Genomic DNA, 15,659 nt, shown 5'->3' with positions numbered 1-15,659 from the left:
TAAGCCCCATGCCCATACTGTGCTCTGTGAAGGCAGGAACAGTGGCTAGATCTCAGCCTTGTTCCCAGAGCCTACCACAGTGCTTGGCCGGAACAACGACTCCATAAGTAATTACATGAATGAATGAGGTAATTGGCGACTCCAGCCCCTGCTGGATCCTTCTGCCTCATCCCATCTCCATTCCCTGCTTTGCACTCCTTGTCCAAGAACGTTGAGCTGCGTGTGACTTTCTTGTACACATGGTGGCCTTTCTCACTTTCACGCCTTTGCTGGTGCCGTAGCCTCTGCTTAGCTTACCCTCGCCCACTTCCCTGGCTGGCGCCACGTTGCAGACCCACTGGCTCAGGTGTAATTCTTCAGGATGCTTCCGGATCCTTCCTCACCCCAACTGTTGCAGGCATGTCCCATAGGCTCCCACAGCTCCCGCCCGCCTGCTGCTCTCATCTGTATGTAAGATCCTTTCAGACAGTGGCAATGCTTTATCCTCTAGCATCCGGCATAGAGCCCAACCTAGTGCAGATGCCAAATTAACATTCTTTTTTTGTTTTGTTTTGTTTTGTTTGAGACGGAGTCTTGCTCTATCGCCCAAGCTGGAGTACAGTGGCGCAATCTCGGCTCACTGCAAGCTCTGCCTTCCGGGTTCACGCCATTCTGCCTCAGCCTCCTGAGTAGCTGGGACTACAAGGCGCCCGCCGCCACGCCTGGCTAATTTTTTGGATTTTTAGTAGAGACGGGGTTTCACCGTGTTAGCCAGGATGGTCTCGATCTCCTGATCTCGTGATCCGCCCACCTCAGCCTCCCAAAGTGCTGGGATTACAGGCGTGAACCACCACGGCCGGCCTCTTTTTTGAGATAGGGTCTTGCTCTGCTGCCCAGGCTGGAATGCGGTGGCATGATCATGGCTCACTGCAGCTTTGAACTCCTGGGCTCAAGCGATCCTACCACCTCGGCCTCCCAAAGTGCTGGAATTACAAATATGAGCCCCTGTACTCAGCCAAACATTCTTGAATAAATGAGTGAGTGAATGAAAGCCACTCTCTCTCTGGGCCTCAGTTTCCTCATTCTATTCGTGACAAGAGCCAGGCACAGTGCTAAGCGTTTACCTCATGATTTCATCTAAGTTTCACCTGGCTCTATTATTATTGCCATTTTGCAGAAGAGGAAACTGAGACCCAGACAAGTTCAATAATTGGCTCAAGGTTATGGAGCAAGTCCAAGATTCAAACCCAGTTCATCCAACTCCGGGGCACCTTATGCACTGTTAAACCCCCACTTTATCGAAGTGCTGTTGGGGTGGGGGCTGCAAGGATAGATGAGACCCTGCAAGGACTCAGGATCTGGTTTCTAAAGCACATAGGAGGTTGGGTCCTCAGAACCACTTGGGAGAGAAGCTGGGCCAAAACTGAGAGTCTTTTTTTTTTTTAGATGGAGTTTCACTCTGTCACCCAGGCTGGAGTACAGTGGCATGATCTCGGTTCACTGCAACCTCCGCCTCCTGGGTTGCCATGTTGGCCAGGCTGGTCTCGAACACCTGACCTCAGGTGATCCGCCCACATTTGCCTCCCAAAGTGCTGGGATTAGAGGCATGAGCCATCACGCCTGGCCGAAAGTCCCTTTTTTACCGATGAAGAAACTGAGGCCTAGAGAGTGCAATGACCAAGCCTACTGGGCAGGAAGGGTCTCCAGGTCTACAGTGGGAACTGGCCCCCTGCCAGGTCAATGGCCCCCCAAAACCCACCCCCTCAGTCTGGCAGTGAGTTCTGCCCTGTTTGGCTGGCCTGTTCCTACCTTGGAGCAGGGAAGTGCCTTTGGCCCAGGGGGTGCTGGGCAAACTTGGACAAGTCCTGTGATCTGCTCCTTTTATAAAACCAGGGGAAGGGTGTCTGAGGCCAGGAAAAAGCCCCAACTCCTTTTACTCCCACTCCCACATACTGCAAACCCCAGACCCCAGGGAGGAGGCTCCAGAGGGTCTGTCCAGGGAAGGAGAGAATCTGCCCGACTTGACTCCTGTTGGAACTTGGGCAGACTCAAAGAGGACTAAAACAGCTGAGTCAAGAGAACACTTCAACAAGAGCTTTGGCAGGATTTGGGGGATTTTCCCAGTGGGGCAGCTGCGCCCCACTCTTGCCGGCTGGGAGGGGCTCTGGCAGGGATGAGGATCGGGTCACACAGCTGATTCATCTGAGGAGGGAAACTCCCCACTCCTCTGACACACATCCCCCAGGCACCTAGGGGTAAACCTGAGGACACCCAGCTGAGAAGCCCACCAACCCCATCTTCCTTTGCTTACTGGGAAAAAATCCCAGGGAGATAGAGTCAGGCAGGGTGGCAGGGCTTAGGGGGCAACTTCCCAGGGAATAAAACCAGAGACTGGGATCAGAGAGAAAGCTGGACAAGGGCCACCTCAGGGATCCTTTCTCACCCATTTTATAGATGAGAAAACAGGCTCAAATAGTAAAAGTAAACATGAGCTGGGCATGGTGGCTCATGTTTATAATAACAGCAATTTGGGAGGCCGAGGCGGAAGGATTGCTTGAGCCCAGGAGTTCAAGACCAGCCTGGGCAACACAATGAGACCCCCCATCTCTACCAAAAAAAAAAAAAAGTCAGGCATGGTGGCACATTTCTATACTCCCAGCACTCAAGAGGCTATTAGGGAGGAGGGTCGCTTGAGCCTGGAAGGTCAAGGCTTCAGTGAGCCATGATCTAGCTACTGCACTCCAGCCTGGCAAACCTGTCTAGAAAAAGAAAAAAAGCAAACCTGTATACAGACCTACTCTGCGCCAGGCACACCATAAGCAGTTCAGATGCATTAACTCATTATGGTCCTCACAGACCTCCTCCTTTTACTCATGAGGGAACTGAGGCAGAAAGAGGTTAAATAACTTGGCAACTTGGCCAAGGTCAAGGCTAGAAATGCTCTGGGGGCCTCCACAACTCCCAAGAGTCCTTGTACACACTCGTGTCACAGGGAGCTCTGTCCCTGGTCCCTGAGCAGCTCTGGCCCCGAGGGTAAAGACCTTTCTGGGGTGAAGCCCAAATTGGCTTCTGGGGATCTTCCCTCCTCTGACCGACTCTGCTCTCTGTAGACCCTAGAGGACAGGGAGGTCACCCACCAGGCCCCAGTTCCTCTTCCTCCCTCCCCTAAAGGGAGAAGGCTGGTTCAGGCAGGAAAATCAGCCCAACCCTCAGAGGCCAGGAGAGGGCAGCGAAGCATTCCCGCCAAAATCTCTCTAGGGCTTTGACTCTTTTCCAAACCCCAATCCATCCTTTCCTCCCTCCCGAGTCAGAGCCTCCCTTTCCGGTCTGCCACCCGCCCCTCACAACACATGACACAAACTCACACACAGGCACATGCGTGCGTGCTGGGAGTCCAGCCTCCAGGCTCCTGCCCTCTGGGAACCTGGTCTGGCCCGGCTCACCTCTGCCGTGGGCCAGGGGCCTGATGGGTGTCGGAGGTGGGCTGAGTTGTGGCTGTTTGAGATGGGGCCAGGGACCCCACACAGGCGAGCTCTGTCCCATTTGGCTCCCACTCCCAAGCTGTGTGACTCACTCCCTCACCCCCCCATGACTCAGTTTACACCAGTGCCCGGAGGTCCTCCCAGGATGGGTGGGGCAGTTTATTGGCCCAGCCCAGGCCTGCCAACCTTTCATCCAGGACGGGCGTTTCATCCCACAAGCCCAGAGCAGGTGCTGGCACCCATGGGGTACTGGGTCAGAGTATGGCCCAGGTCTGAGGAGTTAGGGGGAGCCTGAGAACTGGGTGACAGGCTCCAACTATCTGAGCCTGGGTCTGCAGGAAGTAGGAGCCACTCCAAGAAACTTAAGGGGTCAGGCTGAGCAGGCAAATCCAACCTGGGCACTGACAGCAGAGCCCCTGACATCTCCCTTCAGAGGAAATTGCCCATAAAGCACAAAATAAAACAGCAAGAAAATTCTCACTAACATTTATCCATCCTTTACTGTACTGGTGCCATGCTCAGTACTGTCCATGCCATGGCTCAGTCACTCCCCAACAACCGTGAAAAGCAGGTCCGATTATTAGCATCCTCTTTTTTTTTTTTTTTTTTTTTTTTTTTTGAGATGGAGTTTCGCTCTTGTTGCCCAGGCTGGAGTGCAATGGCATGATCTTGGCTCACCACAACCTCCGCCTCCCAGGTTCAAGCAATTCTCCTGCCTCCGCCTCTCGAGTAGCTGGGATTACAGGCATGCACCGCCACGCCCGGCTAAGTGTATTTTTAGTAGACACAGGGTTTCTCCATGTTAGTCAGGCTGGTCTCGAACTCCCAACCTCAGGTGATCCGCCCGCCTCGGCCTCCCAAAGTGCTGGAATTACAGGCGTGAGCCACTGCGCCCGGCCAGCATCCTCTTTACAAGTGAGGAAACTGAGGCATTGAGAAGTTACGGAATGGCCCAGCTTGCCCAGCCAGGAAGTGGCTGAACTGAAATTCAAACCCAAGTCGTCCACTGCCAGAGCCCCTCCTGCCTGCTGAGTGGCGCTTACTGAAGCAAGAATGAGGGGCCCAAAACCCCATCCCAGCCATCTCCAGGGAAACCTCTAGTTTCAGGGTCCACAGTATGTAAACCACTCATCTGCAGGAAGGGGAAACTGAGGCTCCCAGAGGGAAAGAGACTGACCCGAAGTCACATAATGAAGTCACTTGAACTACTAGAGACCCAGCCAGGCTGGAGTTGTGTCTTTGATGTTCACCCCACAGTCCTGGGCTGGAGGGGTGGCTGGTGAGGGAAAGCGAGCCCCACTTTTTATGAATATTTTTCCCAAATCCTCCTCTGCCAGGAAGTCTTCTCCTACCCACCCCCACCACAGTTGGAAATAACTCTTCCTTTTGGGGCTCCAGTAATGGCCCTGGCACTCTCTGGCTCCTCCCCCCAGCACTGTCTCCTTAGCACCAGGACTAGTCTGAGTGTCTGACCACCTCTCTGGGTTGAAAGTCCCTTGCAGCCAGGAGGACGAAGTTGCTGGGGGTTTTTTGTTTTTTGTTTTTTTTTCTGGAGTCGGAGTCTCACTCTATCGGCCAGGCTGGAGTGCAATGGCGCAATCTCAGCTCACTGCGACCTCTGCCTCCCAGGTTCAAGTGATTCTCCTGCCTCAGCATCTCAAGTAGCTGGGATTACAGGAGTGCGCCACCACACCCAGCTAATGTTTGTATTTTTAGTAGAGACAGGGTTTCACCATGTTGACCAGGCTGGTCTTGAACTCCTGACCTCCGGTGATCTGCCCCCTTTGGCCTCCCAAAGTGCTGGGATTACAGGCATGAGACACCACCCCTGGCCTGGGACCAAGTCTTTTTTTTTTTTTGAAACAGAGTTTTGCTCTGTCGCCCAAGCTGGAATGCAGTGGCGCAATCTCAGCTCACTGCAAGCTCCGCTTCCCGTGTTCACGCCATTCTCCTGCCTCAGCCTCCCGAGTAGCTGGAACTACAGGCACCCACCACCACACGCCTGGGACTAAGTCTTTAATCATCCCTACCTCCCCGACATCTGGCTCCATTCAACTTTTAGTTCAGTTAATTCAGAAGAATGGATAAAGAAACTGTGGTACATCCGTGCAGTGGGGGACAGAAGCCAGGCACAAAAGATCACATGGTGAATGATTCCATTGATGAGGAATTCTGCAAGAGACAAAACTAATTGATGACAACAGAAATGAGTTAAGTGATTTCCTGGGGTGGGGGAATCAACTGCAAAGAGGCAGGAGAGAACTTTCTAGGGGGATGGAAATGTTCTGTATCTGGATTGGAATGTGGCTACACAGATGCATACACATAACCAGCACGTTAACAAAGCGTGCATTCTACTGAATGTAAGATAAACCTCGACGAGGTAGCTTTTGTTTTTGTTTTCATGAGACAGGCTCTCACTCTGTTGCCCAGGCTGGAGTGCAGTGGCCTGATCACAGCTCACTGCAGCTTCCAACTCCTGGACTTAAGTGATCTTCCTGCCTTAGCCTCTCAAAGTGCTAGGATTATAAGCGTGTCCCACAGTCCTCAGCTAGATTTTTCTTTTCAGTGAGGCAGATCTACATATACTCAGTGAAAGATCTTCCAAGATAATAAGAAAACCAAAAAGCAAGAAACGATACGGGATGTAGATGTGGGTAAAAAAATACACAAGAAACTGGTTACAGTGGTGGGGAGGCGTGTCACTCTACCCCTTTCATAACTTTTGAATTTTAAAATATCTTAATGTATTACATAGTCGAAAAAGAAATGCAATTAAATGTTTTTAGTGTAAAGCAACATAAAAAATAAAAACGACGTTTTAAAATAATTTCTTCTCCAGGCCAGGTGTGGTGGCTCACTCCTATAATCCTAGCAGTTTGGGAGGCCAAGGTGGGCTGATTGCCTGAGCTCAGGAGTTCAAGACCACCATGGGCAACATGGTGAAACCCTGTCTCTACTAAAATACAAAAAAATAGCCGGGCATGGTGGCAGGTGCCTGTAGTCCCAGCTACTCAGGAGGCTGAAGCAGAAGAACTGCTTGAACCCAGGAGGAAGAGGTTGTAGTAAGTCAAAATCGCACCACTGCTCTCTAGCCTGGGCTACAGAGCAAGACTTCATCTCAAATAATAAATAAATAAATAAAATATGATAAAATAAAATAATTTCCACATCCCCTTTTTATGGCCATCAACTTGGTAGATGCAGATATAGATATACATGTAGATACATGCATATCCATCTCCAAAATGCAATACCTTCAAACATTATTCCAAGCAGGGAGAATAAAAGGTAACGTCCTTCATTGCACGAGGGGACTGTATTGCTCATTGCATAAGGGATTAAGGGATTTCACCTGGGTTGGGGCTCACAGAAGACCTTGCTGAGGAAATGGTGGGGAAACTGAAAGCTGCAGCATAAGAGTCAGCCAGGTGAGGGGACAAGGGAGGTCCCTTGGGCAGAGGGAGCCATCTGTGCAAAGGTGAGGGGCTTGGTCTGGCAGCCTGGGGCTGAGAGTGAGCAGGTACCTATGAAGGAAAAGCCTGTGCATTTGGCCAAGCCCCGCCAGATTTGCAAGGGTCTGGATTCTGCACACTTTCCTTCCTCACTGTGTGGCTTTTAGCAAGTTGCTTAATTTCTCTGTGCTTCCATTTCCTGATCTGTAAAATGGGTGTGTTATACCATCTCTCTCACAGGGTTGCTGTGAGGATTAAACATGTTACTTGGAATGGCGTCTGGTTCATCAGAGTTCAATGAGCAAGAGCCACTAGTGTTATCCTCTTAGCCCCTCAAGCTAAGGGGCAGCACGTAACCTAAAAGAACACAGGGTAAGCCAAGCACCCTTAGCCCATCCCTTCCCAGGCTTCAGGCCTTCCTGGGTAGCAGTTCCAGCTGGGGTAGGTCCAAGTCTGAGGGTGAAATGCTCAGACTCTTAAAATTTTTCATGATTAAAACAATCCCTGAGGATGCAGGGTGGGAAGTGCTGAGCTGGAAGCTGTGGAGAGCATTCAGGGGAGAGAGGATGGGGCCAGGACCAAGGAAAATAAATGTTTGTAGAAGTGAATTAAGATGTCATCTCCAGGTCAGGTGTCATGGCTCATGCCTGTAATCCCAGCACTTTGGGAGGCCAGGGTGGGCCGATGACCTGAGGTCAGGAGTTTGAGACCAGCCTGCCCAACATGGTGAAACCCCGTCTACAAAATACAAAAATTAGATGGCCATGGTGGCAGGTGCCTATAGGCCCAGCTACTTGGGAGGCTGAGGCAGGAGAATCGCTTGAGCCTGGGGGGCAGAGGTTGTAGTAAGCTCAGATCACACCACTGCCCTCCAGCCTGGGTGACTGAGCAAGACCCTGTTTCAAAAAAAAAGTCATCTCCAGATGTGGAGCAACTGGAACTGTTACCCATTGAACAACATGGGTGGGATGTAAAATGGTATATCCACGTTGGAGCACTGGTGGAGAGGATCAATTCAAGCTGAATGTACACCAACCATATGACCCAATAATTCCTCCCAACCTGGGCACATAGCCAAGAGAAATGAATACAACTGGCTCCCAAAAGGATGTATCCAGGATATTCATGGCAGCCTTATTCATAATAGTCCAAAACTGGAAGGCCCCCCAAGTCATCAGCAGGGGAATGGAGAATGGAGAGACCGATTGTGGAATATTTGTGCAATGGGACGCAGCAACAGAAAAGACCAAGCTACCAGGTCACTCAATAACACAGATGAATCCCACAGACATGTTGACTAAAAGAAGCCAGACCCAAAAGAGAACACGCCATATGATCAAATGTATATGAAGTTGAAGAACAGGCAAAACTAATCTATGATGACAGAAGTCAGAATAGTGGCTACCTATGGGTGGGGAGTGTGACTCACAGGAGCCTTCCGAGTTGCTAAAAACGTCATCATGATAAGAGTGGTAGTTACATGGGTTTATATATATGCAGAAGTCATGGAGGCTGGGCTTGGTGGCTCATACTTGTAATCCCAATACTCTGAGAGACCAAGGCGGGAGGATCACTCAAGCTCAGGAGTTCGAGATTAGCTTGGGCAACAGCTTCCTCTCTACTAATAAATAAATAAATAATTGGCATGGTGGCAGATCTGTAGTCCCAGCTACTTGGGAGGCTGAGGTGGGGGGGATAGCTTGAGCCCAGGAGTTCAAGGTTGCAGTGAGCTATGATTGCACCACTGTGCTCCAGCCTGGGAGATACAGTGAAACCTTGTCTTAAAAATAATAATAAATAAGGCAGGGTGCGGAGGCTCACGCCTGTAATCCCAGCACTTTGGGAGGCCGAGGCGGGTGGATCACCTGAGGTCAGGAGTTCGAGACCAGCTTGACCAATAAGGTGAAACCCCATCTCTACTAAAAATGCAAAAATGAGCCAGGCGTGGTGGTGCGTGCCTGTAGTCCCAGCTACTCAGGAGGCTGAGACAAGAGTATTTATTGAACCCAGGAGGTGGAGGTTGCAGTGAGCTGAGATCGTGCCACTGCACTCTAGCCTGGGCAACAGAGCGAGACTCCGTCTCAAAATAATAATAATAATAATAAATAATGAATTATTTTAAAGTCATTAAGCTGAACACACTGATGTGTGCACTTTACTGTATGTGTGCTTGACTTCAATTTAATAAACAATTTAAATCTAAGAGCTAAAACTATAAACTCTTAGAAGAAATCACAGGAGTAAATCTTCATGACCTCGAATTTGGCAACGGATTTTTACATTAGACACCAAAAGCATGAGCAACAACAACAAAAAGATACATTGGACTTCAATAAAAAATAGTAATGCATCATTTTGTGCATCAAAGAACATTTTTCCGTCTCCAAAAAAAAAGAGAACATTTTCAAGAATGTGAAAAGACAACCTACAGAATAAAAGAAAATGTTTGCAAATCATATAACTGACAAAGGTTTAGTATCCAGAATATAAAAAGAACAACTCAACATAAAAAAAAAAAAAAAAAAAATGGCCGGGCACGATGGCTCATGCCTGTAATCCCAGCACTTCCGAGGCGGGCGGATCACGAGGTCAGGAGATCGAGACCATCCTGGCTAACACGGTGAAACCCCGTCTCTACTAAAAATACAAAAAATTAGCCGGGTGTGGTGGTGGGCGCCGGTAGTCCCAGCTACTCGGGAGGCTGAGGCAGGAGAATAGCGTGAACCCGGGAGGCGGAGCTTGCAGTGAGCCGAGATTGTGCCACTGCACTCCAGCCTGGGCAACACAGCAAGACTCCGCCTCAAAAAAAAAAAAAAAAAATTGGCCGGGTGCAGTGGCTCACGCCTGTAAACCCAGCACTTGGGAGGCTGAGGCGGGTGGGTCACCTGAGGTTGAGAGTTCGAGACCAGCCTGACCAACATGGAGAAACCTTGTCTCTACTAAAATACAAAATTAGCCAGGTGTGGTGGCGCATGACTGTAATCACAGCTACTCAGGAGGCTGAGGCAGGAGAATCGCTCGAACCAGGGAGGTGGAGGTTGCGGTGAGCTGAGATTGTGCCATTGTACTCTAGCCTGGGTGACAAGAGCAAAACTCCGTCTCAAAAAAAAAAAAAAAATTAAGAATGGGCAGTGGGCCAGGGGTGCTGGCAGTGGGCCAGGGGTGCTGGCGGACGCCTGTAATCTCAGCACTTTGGGAGGCTGAGGTGGGTGGATCACTTGAGGTCAGGGGTTAGAGACCAGCCTGGCCAACATGGTGAAACCCTGTCTCTACTAAAAATACAAAAATTACCCGGACATGGTGGCACATGCCTGTAATCCCAGCTACTCGGGAAACTGAGGCAGGAGAGTCAATTGAACCCAGGAGGTGGAGGCTGCAATGAGCCAAGATTGCACCACTGCACTCCAGCCTGGGCAACGGTTGGGAGCAGTGGCTCACGCCTGTCATTTCAGCATGAAGAGGGGTGAAGGCAGGAGAAGCACTTGAGGCCAGGAATTTGAGACTAGCCTGGGCAATATATTAAAACCTCATTTCTACAAAAAAAAAAAAAAAAAAGTAAAGGTTTGAATAGATATCGGCCCAAAAAATGCCGGGTGCGGTGGCTCATGCCTGTAATCCCAGCACTTTGGGAGGCCAAGGCAGGCGGATCACGAGGTCAGGAGATCGAGACCATCCTGGCTAACACAGTGAAATCCCGTCTCTACTAAAAGTACAAAAAATTAGCTGGGCGTGGTGGCAGGCGCCTGTAGTCCCAGCTACTCGGGAGGCTGAGGCACGAGAATGGCGTGAACCCCGGAGGTGTAGCTTGCAGTGAGTGGAGATCGCGCCACTGTACTTCAGTCTGGGCGACAGAGAGCGAGACTCCATCTAAAATAAAAAAAACATACAGATGAAACCAAAAACACAGGAAAAGAGGTTCATTGGTCATTAAGGACATGCAAATCAAATCAAAACTCAATGAGATACCACTGCATACCCTCTAGGATGTCGTTAATACAAAAAAAAAAGGAAAATAACAAGGGTTGGCAAAGGTTTGGAGAAATTAGATCCCTCGTGCATTGCTGGTGGAAATGTAGAATGGTATAGTCACTTTGTAAAACAGTCTGGCAGTTCCTCAGATTACCATGTAACCTGGTAATTCCGCTCTTAGGTATATATTCAAGAGAAATGAAAACATATATCCACACAATAACTTGTACAGAAATGTCCATAACTGCATTATTCATAATAGTCAAATAGTGGAAATATCCCATGTCCATCAACTTATGAATAAATAAATGGTTATATATATAGGCCGGGCACGGTGGCTCATGCCTGTAATCCCAGCACTTTGGGAGGCCAAGATGGGTGGATCACGATGTCAGGAGATTGAGACCATCCTGGCTAACATGGTGAAACCCCGTCTCTACTAAAAATACAAAAAATTATCCGGGCGTGGTTGCGGGCGCCTGTAGTCCCAGCTACTTGGGAGGCTGAGACAGGAGAATGGCGCAAACCCGGGAGACAGAGCTTGCAGTGAGCTGAGATGGTGCCACTGCACTCCAGCCTTGGCGACAGAGCAAGACTCTGTCTCAAAAATAAATAAATAAATAAACAAATAAATAAATAAATAAATAAAGTTATATATACCCAGCCATATAAATGAGCAAAGTACTGATACATACTATAACATGAATGAGCCTTGAAAATGTTATGTTGGCCCAGTGCGGTGGCTCACACCTGGAATCCCAGCAGTTTGGGAGGCTGAGGCAGGCAGATCACTTGAGGTCAGGAGTTTGAGACCAGCCTGGCCAACCTGGTGAAACCCTGTCTCTACTAAAAATACACAAATTAGCCAGGTATGGTGGCAGATGCCTGTGATCCCAGCTACTCAAGAGGCTGAGGCAGGAGGATCACTTGAGGAGTGCAGGAGGCAGAGGCTATGGTGAGCCAAGTTTGGGCTATTGCACTCCAGTATGGGCGACGGAGCAAGACTCCATCTAAAAAAAGAAGAAGAAGAAAGAAAAGAAAGAAAATGTTATGCTAAGTAAAGAAGTCAGGCAAAAGACCACATAATATATGAATGAGTCCATTTACTCGAAATGCCCAGAATGGGAATCAAATTAGTGGATACCAGGGGATGAGGGAAGGGGGAAATAGGGAGTAATTACTTCATAGGTGTGGGGTGTTTTCTGGAGTGATGAAGTTTTGAAACTAAAGAAAGGTGGTGGCTGTACTATATTGTGAATGTAATAAATGGCACTGAAGTGTACACTTTAAAGTAGTTAATTGTTTGTTACATGAATTTAATCTCAAGTAAAAACGTGAACTTCAAAGGCCAGGCGCGGTGGCTCATGCCTGTAATTCTAGCACTTTGTGAGACCGAGGCAGGCAGATTGCTTGAGCCAAAAAAATTAGCTGGGCGTGGTGGCATGCGCCTGTAGCCCCAGCTACTCGGAGGCTGAGGAGGGAGGATCGCTTGAGCCCAGAAGGTTGAGGCTGCAGTGAGCTGCGATCCTGCCACTGCACTCCAGCCTCGGCATCAGAGTGAGACCCTATCTCAAACCAAACAAACAAACAAACAAACAAAAACAACATAAACTTCAATTAAAGAGTGAATAGAAACTGAGAAACATAAATATCACCTTCAATGCCCTGGCCACACTGAGAACACACAGGGTGCCAAGCCTCCTCTCCTTCACTGCAGCCCCAAAAGGCAGGGATTCTCTGGGGCTCAGAGAGGGGAAGGGACTGAGCCAGTCTTACAGAGCCACCAAGGCACAGTGGCAGGGTCTCTCAGGCCTCCCTGCCCTCAAACTTCCAGCGATGGCTGTGGCCCCCTGGGGTTCTCTCCTGGCCGCCCTGGGTGGAAGCTGGTGAGGTCAGAGGCCAGGAACGCTTCTACGGCCACAAGGCGGGGGTTAGTGACTGAGGAGGTTGGAATGTGCTCCCTCTGAAAGGACCTCCTTGTGGCTCCAGCAACGGTTAGAGCAGGAAGAGACTTTCAAAGTCATGTAATCACACACACACACACCCACACACAAACACACACACACACCCAGACCTGAACCCCTGCTCCCTCAGCTGCCCCAGTGGCCCCAGCATCCACTGCTTGGGGGCGGTGGGGTCGGATGCAGGGTGATGTTTCTGGAGCGGGCAAGTGAACGCAGTCAAGGCTGACCTGTGTCACCCCTCCCCTGGTTACCTGTGTCACACTTGACCTGTCCAGCTTGGGCTCTGCCAAGAAGTTGAGGTATCAGTGTGTGTGCACATGTGCACGTGTGATCAGTCCCAAAGGCTCTCACCCCTGGGTTTTGTTTTTTGTTTTTTTTTTTGACGGAGTCTCGCTCTGTCGCCCAGGCTGGAGTGCAGTGGCGCAATCTTGGCTCACTGCAACCTCCGCCTCCCGGGTTCAAGCGATTCTCCTGCCTCAGCCTCCCAAATAGCTGGGACTACAGGCGTGGGCCACCACACCTAGCTAATTTTTGTATTTTTAGTAGAGACGGGGTTTCTCCATGTTAGTCAGGCTGGTCTCGAGATCCTGACCTCGTGATCCACCCGCCTCAGCCTCCCAAAGTGCTGGGATTACAGGCGTGAGCCACAGCACCCAGCCTATGTGTCAAATGCTTACTATGTGCTGTGCTAAGCATGTGACATTACTTGTGTCCTCCAACAACCCTTGAGATAGTTATCATTATGTCTCCATTTCACAGATAAAGAAAGAGGCTCTGAGAGATTGTGTGCCTCATCTAGGTCACACAACTGGTGAGCAGCATAACCACATTCAAACCCAGACCCCACAGCTGTCTGACCCCAGCATGGGTGTTCTGTCCACGGATCACATTGCATCAAAAACACTCTCCTCTCCTCTCTCTCTCTCTCTCTCTCTCACACACACACACACAGAGAGATGATGATGACAAGAGGGTGACAAGCACTGGGTCGCTCAAAGGCAAAGGAGAGGCACCAGGCTGGTAACCACTTTCTGAGTGCATAATACTTTACAGCTTACAAAGCACTTTCACATCTGTGATCTCATTTGATCCCACAACAGCTCCATGAGATCAGCAGGGAGGCCCAATTGAGGGAAGGTGAACTGCCCAGTGTCACACAGACAGAAAATTGTAGCTCTGGGACTGGAACCCCAGGGGCAATCTGGACTTCCTGGCTCTAAGTCCTGAGTGCACCCAAAGACTGCTGGCCTGTGTTCCCAAGGAAAGTAGCCCAGAGGGCAAAGCTAGAGCTGATGAAATGGAAGGACCGATGGAGAAGCAGGAGAGCCCAGCCCTCTTGATCTATTTACTTTGAGTCTTGCTCTGTCCCCCAGGCTGGAGTGCAGTGGCATAGTCACAGCTCACCCCAGCCTCGACCTCCCTGGCTCAAGCCATCCTCTCTCCTCAGCCTCCAGAATAGCTGGGACCACAAGGCAGGCATACCACCATGTCCGGAAATTTTTATAATTTTTTTGTAGAGATGGGGTCTCAAATGGTTCTTTCTGCCTTGGCCTCCCAAAGTGCTAGGATTACAGGCATGAGCCACCACACCTGGCCCCAGCCCTCTTTCTGTAGTCGTGTGACAACTGACAGCTCAGTACTCCATCTGGGCCTCAGTTTCCTCATCTATAGATGGAGGTAATCAGAGAGAAGCTTTGGGATGGTGCCCAGCACTAACATTCTGGATGTGCGACAAGGTGTCTGTGAAAGTGTAAGGGCTTTGAAAAAATCTTGGCTGAGCCTGGGCTTAGAGTGCCTACGGCTGTGACTTGGCAACCTGTGCCAGCTACTCACTTAGCGACCTTGAGCAATTCATTTCAGCATCTCCCAGCCTCAGTTTCCCCATCTGTAAAACAGGAGTGAGGATGATACCTGCCTCACATTCACTCACCTTTGACATACTCTCCAAACAAGTCTGGCGGCCACACAGCCTCCGAAAGGCATTGACCGTAAAGAAGATGGCGTTTATCAGATCTCAGGACACCTGTAGTGGCCCTGAATTAAAACTCGTTATAGCTCCTGAAATTATCCTGAGTAATACAATTATATTGCATTTTGTGCGTGGTTAGTTCAAAGCATTACCTTATCGGAAACATTTAAAATATGCCACCTAGCCTGGGCAATACGGTGAGACCCAATCTCTACAAAAAACACAAAAATTACCTGGGCATGGTGACGCGCGCCTGTAGTCCCACTTACTTGGAGGGGGCGCTGAGGCAGGAGAATCCCTTTAGCTCAGGAAGTTGAGCCTGCAGTGTGCCGAGATCGAGCCACTGCACTCCAGCTTGGGTGACAGAGACCCTGTCTCAAAAATATAAAGTAAAATAAAATAAAATAAAATATGCCACCATTTTTGTAACCCTGGTTTGTCATTTATTCACTTTTCATATACTCGAAGCCTTAAAACAAGGCCAGTGGAAAGACCTCACTCCACGAAGCTTTGGGTGGCGGTTGGCGTGGCTCCTAGAGATGTGATTCTTTCGTGCTATTTTGTGGGAGCAGAAACGGAGGCTAGCCCAGGCCTCGAGAGGGCTGGGGCGGGGCGCGGGCTCTGGCAGGTGCGTCAGTCCGCAGGGGAACCCGGGGCTCCACCTGGGCGCGGCGAGGAAGTTACACCATGTATGGGCAGCTACGTCAGGGGGGCGGGCCCACAGCTGCCGGGGAACGCCGAGCCGGGCCCATCCCGGTGAAAAGGCTGCCGCCGGACTTGGGGAGGCGTCGCCAAGTTCGGGACCGACGGGCCAAGGCGGCGCGTCTCGGGGGTGGAGCCT

The sequence above is a fragment of the Hylobates moloch genome, unplaced genomic scaffold (genome assembly GCF_009828535.3).
Source record: "Hylobates moloch isolate HMO894 unplaced genomic scaffold, HMol_V3 SCAFFOLD_5, whole genome shotgun sequence".
Classification (NCBI taxonomy): Eukaryota; Metazoa; Chordata; class Mammalia; order Primates; family Hylobatidae; genus Hylobates; species Hylobates moloch.
Note: the sequence above shows the minus strand (reverse complement) of the source record.